This window comes from Manis javanica, chromosome X, assembly GCF_040802235.1.
Source record: "Manis javanica isolate MJ-LG chromosome X, MJ_LKY, whole genome shotgun sequence".
NCBI classification, from domain to species: domain Eukaryota; kingdom Metazoa; phylum Chordata; class Mammalia; order Pholidota; family Manidae; genus Manis; species Manis javanica.
The window spans coordinates 84,420,837-84,433,545 of NC_133174.1; the positions used below are offsets into that span (position 1 = coordinate 84,420,837).

At 41.1% G+C, this 12,709-nt stretch overlaps 1 protein-coding gene across 15 annotated transcripts in view; it reads right to left on the reverse strand.

The window, feature by feature from the left end:
• Nucleotides 1-12,709, reverse strand: part of ERVFC1 (Endogenous retrovirus group FC1 Env polyprotein) — a 435,581-nt gene that overhangs the window by 414,971 nt on the left and 7,901 nt on the right. For 14 of the 15 annotated variants that reach the window (XR_012127471.1, XR_012127469.1, XR_012127473.1 and 11 more), the window contains exon 2: nt 12,237-12,320. The gene's annotated coding sequence lies outside the window, so the exon portion shown is untranslated. Of the gene's footprint in view, nt 1-10,137; nt 10,436-12,236; nt 12,321-12,709 lie in introns of those variants that run through there. The other variant, XR_012127475.1, reaches the window with a different exon arrangement.

The following is a 12,709-nucleotide window of genomic DNA, read 5'->3' on the forward strand; positions in this document are numbered from 1 at the left end:
CCAGTTCCAGTGGCCTATGGCTCTGTTCTTGTGCCACTACCAAATGGTCTTGATTACTGTGCCTTTGCAGTAGAGCTACATCCCCAAAACTTTATTCTTCCTTCTCAGAATTGCTTTGGCTATGTGAGGTCTTTGGTTGTTCCATATGAATTTTAGAACTATTTGTTCAAGTTCGTTGAAGAATGCTGTTGGTATTTTGATAGGGATGGCATTGAATCGGTAGACTGCAATAGGCAGGATGGCCATTTTGACAAAATTAATTCTTCCTAGCCAAGAGCATGGGATGAGTTTCCATTTGTTAGTGTCCTCTTTAATTTCTCTTAAGAGTGTCTTGTAGTTTTCAGGGTATAAGTCTTTCACTTCTTTGGTTAGGTTTATTCCTAGGTATTTTATTCTTTTTGATGCAATGGTGAATGGAATTGTTTTCCTGATTCTCTTTCTGCTAGTTCACCATACTGTATAGGAAAGCAACAGATTTCTGTGTATTAATTTTGTATCCTGTAACTTTACTGAATACAGGTATTAGTTCTAGTAGTTTTGGAGTGGAGTCTTTAGGGGATTTTATGTACAATATCATGTCATCCGCAAATAGTGACAATTTGACTTTTTCTTTACCAATCTGGATGCTTTCTACTTCTTTGTTTTGTCTGATTGCTGTGGCTAGGACCTCCAGTAGTATGTTGAATAACAGTGGGGAGAGTGGGCATCCCTGTCTTGTTCCTGATTTTGGAGGATAAGCTTTCAGCTTCTAGCTGTTAAATATGATGTTGGCTGTTGGTTTGCCTTATATGGCCTTTATTATGTTGAGGTACTTGCCCTCTATACCCATTTTGTTGAGAGTTTTTATCATGAATGGATGTTAAATTTTCTCGAATGCTTTTTCAGCACCTATGGAGATGATCATGTGGTTTTTGTCCTTCTTTTTGTTGATGTGGTGGATGATGTTGATAGATTTTCAAACGTTGTACCATCCTTGCATCCCAGAGATGAATCCCACTTGGTCATGGTGTATGATCCTCTTGATGTATTTTTGAATTTGGTTTGCTAATATTTTGTTGAGTAGTTTTGCATCTATGTTCATCAGGGATATAGGTCTGTAATTTTCTTTTTTGGTGGTGTCTTTGTCTGGTTTTGGTATTAGAGTGATGCTGGCTTCATAGAATGAGTTTGGAAGTATTCCCTCCTCTTCTATTTTTTGGAAAATTTTAAGGAGAATGTGTATTATGTCTTCTCTGTATGTTTGATAGAATTACATGGTAAATCCATTTGACCCGGGGGTTTTGCTCTTGGGTAGTCTTTTGATTACCTCTTCAATTTCATTGCTGGTAATTGGTCTGTTTAGATGTTTTGTTTCTTCCTTGGTCAGTCTTGGGACATTGTATTTTTCTAGGAAGTTGTCCATTTCTTCTTGGTTTTCCAGCTTGTTAGCATATAGATTCTCATAGTATTCTCTAACAATTCTTTGTATTTTTGTGGGGTCCATCGTGATTTTTCCTTTCTCATTTCTGTTTCTGTTGATGTATGTAGATTCTATTTTCCTCTTAAAAAGTCTGGCTAGGGGCTTATCTATTTTGTTAAATTTCTCAAAGAGCCAGCACTTAGTTTCATTGATTTTTTCTATTGTTTTATTCTTCTCAATTTTATTTATTTCTTCTCTGATCTTCATTATGTCCCTCCATCAGCTGACTTTGTGCCTCATTTGCTCTTCTTTTTCTAATTTCAATAACTTTGACATTACACTATTCATTCAGGATTGTTCTTCCTTCTAAATAGGCCTGGATTGCTAGATACTTTCCTCTTAGAACTGCCTTTGCTGCATCCCACAGACGTTGGGGCTTTGCGATGTTGTTATCATTTGTCTCCATATATTGCTCGATCTCTATTTTAATTTGGTCATTGATCCATTGACTACTTAGGAGCATGTTATTAAGCCTCCATGTGTTTGTGATCCTTTTTGTTTTCTTTGTACAATTTATTTCTAGTTTTATGCCTTTGTGGTCTGAGAAGTTGGTTGGTAGAATTTCAATCTTTTTGAATTTACTGAGGCTCCTTTTGTATCCTAGTATGTGGTCTATACTGGAAAATGTTCCATGTGTACTTAAGAAGAATGTGTATCCTGCTGCTTTTGGTTGTAGAGTTCTGTAGATATCTAGTAGGTCCATCTGTTCTAGTGTGCTATTCAGTGCTTCTGTGTCCTTACTTATTTTTTGTCTGGTGGATATGTCATTTGGAGTGGTGTGTTGAAGTCTCCTAAAATGAATGCATTGCATTCTATTTCCTCCTCTAATTCTGTATTTGTTTCACATATGTTGGTGCTCCTGTATTGGGTGCATATATATTTATAATGGTTATATCCTCTTGTTGGACTGACCCCTTTATCATTATGTAATGTCCTTCTTTATCTCTTGTTACTTTCTTTGTTTTGAAGTCTATTTTGTCTGATGCAAGTACTGCAACACCTGCTTTTTTCTCCCTATTGTTTGCATGAAATATCTTTTTCCATCCTTGGACTTTTAGTCTGTGTATTTCTTTGGGTTTGAGGTGGGTCTCTTGTAAGCAGCATATAGATGGGTCTTGCTTTTTTATACATTCTATTACTCTGTGTCTTTTGACTGGTGCATTCAGTCCATTTGCATTTAGGGTGATTATTGAAAGATATGTACTTATTGCCATTGAAGACTTTAGATTCATGCTTGTCAAAGGTTCAAGGGTAGCTTATTTACTATCTGTCTAACGTAACTCGCTTATTAAGCTATTATAAACACAGTCTTATGATTCTATATTTCTCTCCCTTTTTGTTCCTCCTCCTCCATTCTTTATATGTTAGGTGTTTCATTCTGTACTCTTTTGTGTTTCCACTGCTTTTGTGAGTAGTTGATTTTTATTTTTGCCTTACTTAGTATTTGCTTGGTCTGCTTTATTTGCTGTGATTTTATTTTCTCTGGTGACATCTATTTAGCCTTAGGAGTGCTTCCATCTTTAACACTCCCTTGAAAATATCCTGTAGAGGTTGTTTGTGGGAGGCAAATTCCCTCAACTTTTCCTTGTCTGGGAATTGTTAAATCCCTCCTTCATATTTAAATGATAATCATTCTGGATACAGTATTCTTGGTTCAAGGCCCTTCTGTTTCATTGCATTAAATATATCATGCCATTGTCTTCTGGCCTGTAAGGTTTCTGTTGAGAAGTCTGATGATAGCCTGATGGGTTTTCCTTTGTAGGTGACCTTTTTTCTCTCTGGCTGCCTTTAATACTCTGTCCTTGTCCTTGATCTTTGCCATTTTAATTATTATGTGTCTTGGTGTTGTCCTCCTTGGGTCCCTTGTTTTGGGAGTTCTATGGCTTCCATGTTCTGAGAGACTATTTCCTTCCCCAGTTTAGGGAAGTTTTCAGAAATTATTTCTTAAAAGACACTTCCTATCCCTTTTTCTCTCTCTTCATCTTCTGGTAGCCCTATAAGGCTAATATTGTTCCATTTGGCTTGGTCACACAGTTAATATTGTTTCATTCCTGGAGATCCTTTTCTCTCTCTCTGCCTCAGCCTCTCTGTGTTCCGGTTCTCTGATCTCTATTCCATTAACGGCCTCTTGCACCTCATCCAGTCTGCTCATAAGTCCTTCCAGAGATTGTTTTATTTCTGTATTCTCCCTCCCAACTTGATCCTTTAGCTCCTGTATATTTCTCTGCAGGTCCATCAGCATGGTTATGACCTTTATTTTGAATTCTTTTCCAGGAAGATTAGTTAAATCTATCTCCCCAGGCTCCCTCTAGGGGGTTTTCTGTGTAATTTGAATTGGATCAAATTTTCTGCCTTTTCATGGCAATAGAGGTAGTCGTAGTCAGTTGGAGCATGTGTAAGCTGGAAGAACAATGTCTCTTCCTGCACCTTGCCCTTCTCCACTGCCTGTGCTGGTTACCAGCACACAGGGAGCAGCTTCTGGTTTTATTTCCTGAGCCACCACAGTCTGGGCAGGCATCGGGGCAGCACAGTGGCCCGTGGAGAGAGACAGGCGTGCTGGGTGTGCTCTCCTGCAAGAACAGTGACCCTTTGCACCCTTTTCCGGCTTCCTCTTCTGTGCTGGGTAGCCACATGCTGGCGGGGCCTCTACGTCTGGCCTGGGTGGCTGCAGAGAGCGTTCTGTGTGGCCGCTATAGGTGCGGCTGCTCTCAGGCTGCTCCCCTGCTGTAGCGGGGCCACGCGGGAGGGGGAATGGATGGGAGGCTGTTTATTGCTGTGAGGGGTTTCAGAGCTGTGTTGCCTCCCAGGGGGATGAGGCCCCTGAAATTCCCCAGGATTCCCAACTGCTGGGCTGACTGTGCCGGGACGCTTCTGTCCAGCTGTGGAGTCCCTGTCCCTTTAAGACTTTCAAAAAGCAATTGCTTTTCTTTTGTCCCAGGGGCACCGGCTGCGGGGACCTGCTCATGTGTTTTATTGTTCCATTTCCCTAATATCCAGCACACCATGCACTGTGTGTCTGCGCTCCCATTGTGGATGACTAGGGCTGGGTATTTAGCAGTCCTGGTCTCTCACTCCCTCCCTGCTTCGACTCCTCTCCTCCCATAGGTGGGCTGGGGTTGGGGGAGCTCTCTGGTCCGGCCTGGCCATGGCTTCTATCTTACCCCCTTTGTGAGGTGCTGAGTTCTCGCAGATGTAGATGTAGCCTACCATTGTACTGTATCTTCTGAAATCTCTTTTAGGAATAGTTGTATTTGTTGTATTTTCAAAAATATGTATGGTTTTAGGAGGAGATTTCCACTGCCCTACTCATGCCACCATCTTGGATCCTCTCCTCCTAATACATTTTTGTGGATGAAAATTTGTTAACCTGCCCTGAACAATAAGACCTTGATTCAACTGTATTTTACACAAATACTTTGTTTACTAAAAAAAATAGTGTTAGGACAATACAGTCTTAAGCCATATTTAATATGAAATAGATATATCTGCATCAAAGAAACTAAATATTCTTTTGACATATAAATATTATGGTAATTAAGGTATGCCAATATCATTCGTGATCTCTTGATTCTTAATGAAAATATCTTGAAGTGAACATCAAACTGGTTTAATACTTCAAATGTGTAGTTTAATACATAGTATTTGTTTTGTTGGTCTTGTAAGGTTACTTTTATCACTAATAATTATACTTGTGCAAATATTTTATAACACAAGCTAAACAAACCTAAACACTACATTTGAAATACCAAATTATTTCCAAAACACTTGTTCCAAAGATCAATGAGGGATTTCCCTAACCTAGAGAAATATTTTGATACTTTCCCACATGCAGCTTAGAGATTGTTCCTTTAAAATAGATTTAATTGCAAAAAGTCAGGATTCATTCTCCTAAAGCCTCATCATCTATACAGATTTTTAAAAATAGCTATATTCCTTCTCTAGCTCTTCAGCCTAATTAAATACAGCTGTAGTCTTTGCACAAAGGAATTTCAAACAATAAATAGGCAACCAACTGACATGGTAGTTGTTCTGTGAAAATCCAACTCCTCCAATTTTTAAAGTATACTACACTTGTTGAAATGCTTCCCTTGCTCCTTGAACCCAATCAAAAAAATAATGAAAAAAATTTAAAGAGGTATTTGTCCTGGTGCATTTTTTTTATTCATATTTCAATCCAAAGACTAAAGAACTCTACTAAAACTTGAACTACACCTAAATAAATATGATGTTTACTTATTCCCATAATACTTATTTTTTATTGGATTTTAAGGGACATTTTCCTTTAAAGTATGCAGTTTTGTTAATACCAATTTCAGCTGATCTAACTTTATGATATTTTAACTGAAGTTGTAAATAGTGGTGTCAGTTTAATATTACAAGAAAGATTTTTACTTTATTCAAATTTTACTTATTTGGGGTGCAAAACACTTATTTTAAGCATATGCTATCTGTTATGCAGTATTGTCTTTCACCTCCTGTGTTGACTCAAACATCTGCAAGCAATTCTTAAAAATGAATTACCTGACTCTGGATAAAGTGAAGGCTCCTATGGCCAGGATTCTCACCTGGCCCTGGTTGGCTAGCTCACTACACACACGTGGGCAATTCATTGTTATTGACTCTATACAAAAGAGTTTGCCCATTGCTCTGGGTACAACATGGCACCATGGTTGCAAGGCTGCATGAGAGGACAGCAGAGGCTGGAGTGGTGGCAGCATTGACGACAGAGACTGAGACAGCTTCTGGGTAGAGAGGCCCAGAGGCAGAGACTGGCTTGCTGCATGGAGACTCACTCTGAGTGGATGGGTGTGGATAAACTGAGAGTTCCTGTCGCCAGAATTCTCACCTGGCCATGGTTGACTAGCTCACTGCACACCTGTGGGCAATACATGGCTGTTGACTCCATAAAAAGAGCTCCGCCCAGTGCTCTGGACACAACATGGTGGTAGAGCTGCAAGGCTGAAGGAGAGCAGAGCAGAGGCTGGAGTGGTGGCAGTGCTGAGGACAGAGGCCCAGAGGACAGCTGTGCAGGATGACTGTGCAAAGAGGCCCGGAGGACGGCTGTGCGGGACAACTGTGCAGAAAAGCCCAGAGGACAGCTGTGTGGGACAACTGTGCAGAGAGGCCTGGAGGATGGCTGTGGGATGGCTGTGTGGACAGAGGGGCCCAGAGGCTGAGACTGGCTTGCTGCATGCAGACTCGCTCTGAGTGAACAGGATTTTAGTGACTGACCAGCCACCTGGAAATAAACTTGGGTATAACCCTTTCACCCTAAGAACGTTTTGCTGTCATTTTCTTTGTTCACACTGAATCCATAGCGAACTTGCCCGGGGCTGAAACCTACTGGCAAGACAATTGGCGAAAGTCAGCAGGGTTCACTGTTGACAAAGGAAAAAGACTGGCTGCCCTTATGGGAGTGGTGCTTCAGCAGGCTGCCCCTGTGAATGAGGTGACAGTGGATTGTCCACCAATGGGTATATGGTCTGAGGTGGCTTGCCTCCTAGAGGACTGGGCTCCACCCCAGAACTGGAGGCAAGTAGAGGTGACACCTGAGGCTGTAGGGGTGGACCTTGGTATAATAAGTAGATCCTTTGAGAAGCAGAGTTTCTGTGAGGCAGCAGGGACTGTGGGTTGGCTGCTTCTCACAGTATGAAAAAAGTCTACAGAGGAGACTGGCATGAGAACAGAAGCTGCAAACTTCTGTGGATTCCCTGAGGAAGGAGATAGCATTGATGGGAGAGGAAGTGGCACAAGAGCACTGGCAGCAAGGTGCCATTCGAGACAAGACACAGCACTGCCAGGTGTTCTGAAGGAGGAAGAGGCCATCAGGGAAAAAGACAAACTCCTGAAAGAAGCACAGGCAGAGGTGGCATGAGAATGTCAGCAGCGAAGCATTGAGGTGAAGGTAAGAGAGCTGCTGCAGACTAAGCTGGCATTGTTGTGAGGCACTGTAGCAGAGGAGGCACTTGGGGGTGTGGAAAGGTGCCATCAGCCCCAAAAATGGAGGAGCTGGAGAAGGATGAAGGGGTGGTGCCAGAGGCACTGGCCCCTCCTTTATTGAAAGCACGCCCAGTGGTTGTAAAGAAAATAAAGACCCAGCAGCTGAAAGTCCCCCAAGGAGAGGAGCAGCCCCCTCCCTGTGTCGTGGAGCACTCTATGGTCTGTCCCTATACTCAGGCTGAGCCGGTAGCTGTGGGACTTAGGGGTGGATGGAATTGTTCTGTCAGGATCAGAGATGGGAAAGCTGTCTTCCCTGACAGTGCAGCCTGCCTTGAGGCAGCGATTACAAAATGTGAGGTGACACATACAGTAGCTGAAGCAACGAGAACTCAGAAAGAAATAAGACCTATTACACACAGGAGGAATTTGAGGGGCCTTGTGAGGGTTACGAGGAGCCAGATGTGGGTTGATTTGATACGGGCAGGAGTAGATGGAAGGAAATTAGACAGGAAGCCAAATAGGATCTTACTGCAGCAACGGCAACAACTGAAACCAGAGCAGCAGTTCCAGCCATTAAGACCAAAGAGGCAGAGGTCAGACACAGAGCCACGAGTCTGGCCTGTGTGTCTGCAAGACTTTTTGCTGGAGAGGCTGGAGAACAAGGTTCGAGCTTCCTTGCACAGGGACCATTGCAGAGGACTAAAGGCACATAGATTGAGAGGAGAGAATCCTGGAGGGGTGGAGTGTGGATAAAATCAGAGTTTCTGTGGACAGGATTCTCACCTGGCCATGGTTGACTAGTTCACTGCACACCTGTGGGCAATACATGGCTGTTGATTCTATATAAATTGCTCCACCCAGTGCTCTGGGCATGACAGGGTGGTAGGGCTGCAAGAGATAGTGCAGAGGCTGGAGTGTTGGCAGCGCCGAGGACAGAGGCCCGGAGGATGGCTGTACAGGACGACTGTGCAGAGAGGCCCAGAGAATGGCTATGCAGAAAGACTGTGCAGAGAGGCCCAGAGGACAGCTGTGCGATGGCTGTGCAGACAGAGGGGCCCCGAGAACAGCTGTGAGGACAGAGGGGCCCAGAGGCAGAGATCAGCTTGCTGCAGGCAGACTCGCTCTGAGTGAACAGGATTTTAGTGACTGACCTGACACATGGAAATAAAGTTGGGTGTAACCATTTCACCCCAAGAATGTTTTGCTGCCGATTTCTTTGGTCACACAAAATCCATAGCGAACTTTCTTGGGGCTAAAACCCATTGGCAAGACAACGGGATTCTAGTGATTGAACTGCCACCGTGAGAATAAAGTTGGGTATAACCCTTTCACCCCAAGAATGTTCTACTGTCATTTCTTTGGTCTCACTGAATCCATAGTGAACTTGCCCAGGGCTGAAACCCACTGGCAAGACAATGACCAAAGGAACATTTTTTGGAACCTTGGCAAAAAAAAAAAAATCACTGACCTATCTTCTATATCCCCTGCATAGGGAAAATGAAAGTCCCTATGGCCAGGATCCTCACCTGACCCTAAACTACTTGATGATGTAATTGGCCTACTGCATAGGCTAATGCTTCCACACTTAAATGAGATACTGTTTTGTCAAACAATGGAGCCTTACAAGGAATGGGTAGTTGGCAATGAGCCATTATTGTTGGTGTTACTATATAGAGTGCTCTGCCCATTGCTCTGCTCAGAGGCAGAGAAGGAGATGGGCTTGCTGCATGCACACTGCACAGAGCCAGACGTGATTCCAGCACTTGATCTGCCACCACTAGAATAAAGTTTGGTATAAACCCTTTTATCCCTAATGTTCTGTTGCTGTTATTCAGTCTTACCAAATCCAGAGGAGTGAACTTGCCTGGGGGCAATCCCCCTAAAGGAAGACACCCTGTTAATACCCTGGCCAAAACTAGTAAAGGTTATGTGGAAAGCATTCCACACTGAAAAACAGTTTGTAAATTACTATCTAACATATAAATGGCCATCTAGAGTCTGTATTCAACATTACTAATACCATAGACTTTTGGTCAGACAACAAACTTGGTAGAATACTGGCTCTTTAAAGGAATGGGTAAAAAGTCAAAAAGACCTAAATGACAGAAAATATAAGGATGATGCAGGCAGACAGGTATTTACCAGGAATTGGTTCAGAGCTATTGATTTAGGAAGGAAAAATGGAAGACCAAACAGCAATAGTTACATGTAATCCACGAAAGAAAGAATCTTTTTTCCTTGAAGACAAACAGACCTCAATGAGTTAATACCAATTTTAACATATTTAATATTACATTTAACCTGAAATTCCAAGTAAATCTCATTTATCCTAATTATAGCCATAACAACAATTATTATTTGAATGGTTACTCCACGTCAAACACTATGCTAAGTGTTTGACAAACAATATCTCATTTAAGCCTTACAATAGTTCTCTGACGTAGGCAGGTAATAGCCCCATTTTTATAGATATGAAAAATGAGGATTAAAGGGTTAAGCAAATTGCATAAGGTCACACAGCCAGTAAGTGATAAAAGTGGGAGCCAATACTAAGCTTATTAGACTTCAAATTTGTGCTTTCATCCTCTACAATACCCAATTTCTGTGAATGTCCCTTTGGATTTTTCTCAAGGATGCTGAGGAGTAAATTACTTTTTCAGCTTCTTTTCACTTCTTACACTTCTTTATATTGATATAAAGGTAATTGCTACAGGAAAACAAGGAATGATAAACCCAAGTTGGAAAGGTAAAAGAAATCTTTAATAGTAATAGATAACCCTGCATTTAACTGAAATATAAATTTACTAAGCCAGTTCTCATAACACTCCAATGGATGTATAATGGATATGAATCAGAGGCTAACAGTGTGCTCATTAAGCTTGGCAAAGTTACTGGGACATGAGCTACAAGTGGATTCAGGGGACATCACTGCTAGATTAAGATGGAATTCTTAGTTTTCCTCTACAGATGGACATCTTCTTTGCCTCTAGGTTGTACTTCTTTCTTTTCTGCTGCTTCCCCTGGGTCCTATTTGTCCTGAGTATAGACAAGAAAGGTGTTTTTCTAGGTAGTATAGCATGGTAGAGAAGTAGTATAGAGCAGTTAAAAACATGGAGTTGAGCCAGATTGCCAAGTTTAAAGCCTGTCTTTATCACTTAGCAGTCTCGCGAGCTTGAACAAGCTGCTAAATCTCTCTGTACCTCAGTTTCCCCATTTGTTAAGTAGAGATAATTGTACCTACCTAGTTGTAAGGACTATATGAATAATTTGTTTACTCCTGATGCAGAGTAAGCATTGCATAAGCATTTTCTACTGATACTATTAAACTTTCAGATTTTAGGAAAAAGGACCTTGTAATTCCTTCTTTTCTTCCTATGGGAGGTTCTGGCCACTGGCAGTCCTGTTTCCTTTCCACCTGGCTTCACTCTTCTATAGAATAGTCACAGATCAACGATTCACACATTGGAATACTAGTCAGCAATAAACATAAAAAACTGTTGATACACATACAAGTTGGATGAATCTGAAGGTTATTTTACTGAGTGAAAACAGACCTATCTTAAAACATTACATATGGTATAATTCCATTTATATAACCACCTGTGTAATTTTTTAATTTCAAGACTAAGAAAAAATTAATGGTTGCTAGAAGTTAGGGACAGGAGGGAGGATAGTAAGAGGCAGTTAATTTGTGGTAAAGGAACAGTTCTAAATCTTGATTATAGTGGTAGTTCCATAAATCTATGCACGTGGTGAAACTGTAGAGAAACATGCGCGCGCGCGCACACACACACACACACACAGGAATGCATGTAAAATCTGGTGAAATCTGTAGATTGAGGTCTGTAGAATGTATCGATGTTAATTTCCTGGTTTGGGTATGGTACTGTAGTCATATAAGGTATTAGCATTAGGGATAGCTGGGTGAAGGATACACAGGACCTTTCTGTACTATTTTTGAAATTTTCATTGAGTTTTTAATTGTTTCAACATCAAAAGTTTTTGAAAATGCTGATTAAGGATGCTTTTGCCAATAGATAAAGCTAGGCTAGTTTACCTATTTGGCCAAAAGCAAATTCACTAAACTAGTATCTCAGAACATTAGTTATGAGGGTTGTTAATAGATGTCTTACAGAAACTTTTTGGAGATCAGTACATTTAGAGAACACCACTTAGTCCCCTCTTGGAGATTACCCTCTACATTGTCCAGTGATTCTCAATCATGCCTGTGCATCAGAACCATCTGAATAAAATGTAAAGGCAGAAATGATGTTCAAATCAAAGAAAGAGCTGCAATTCCAAGCCATACTCTGAAAAGAATATCTTCCAGTCACAATGACATCTGAACCAAACAAATGCAGGACTCTTTGCCAGTGTTGGCTTTCACAGGTCTTAGACGTACAGATTCCCATAAGTGTTCAAGCCCTGAACATTTGATTTAGGTCTGTGGCAGATGGTGAAAGCAGCAAGAAATGACCCCTTAGGTAAACAGCTCCATAACACAGAATAAAAGGGAGTAAAGTGAAGGAGAAAACATACCAACATATCATCTTCATTTCCTGAGAGCCTCTGGAGATTGCTTCAGTATGAGGAGACAGACAAGCAACAAGTAACTAACTATACAAATACTGGCCAGCTGGCTGAGTAGAAATTAACTACAAGATCGCCACACAACACCTCTAATTTAAGGCACTTCACCGAGTCATGATGACCTACTATTTATTCTAAAACTAGCAATGGTGATGGATCAGGAAGGAGACAACACCATAAACTGAGAAGAGAAATGGCCTCCAGCAGAAGAGGTAACTATTTGGAGAGAGACTGATAAGAGACAAACCTGAATTGAAGCTTCCAGAGAGATGCGCAAGTTCATTTCCTCCCATCTCTTCACACACACTTCAAACAGGTGGCCCATTCAAAGCTGAAAAAAAAGACAATGCCTAAGCATGGATGATTTAAAAACATGAAGCAAAACAGCATAAGCAAAGGACAAACTAAAGAGGAAACTGATGAACAAGTTCTGAATATTTTTGGGAAGTCTGGTTTAAAAGTAAACTTAAAAATTCTACTTAAGGGTGTACTTTAAAAAAACTTGATTAAGTGGAACAACACATCTTGTGCTTGGATAAGATGACTGCATAATATGAAACTCCTGATTCTCTGTAAACGACTCTATACACTGAAAATAAACCCACGACAAAATAAGCATAAACTTTGGGAGGGAGCCTGAAAAAGAAGTGATACTGAAAGTCATCTGGAAAAATAGGTGAAAGTATCCAAAAAAATCTTAAAAACAAGTTTTATAAGGAA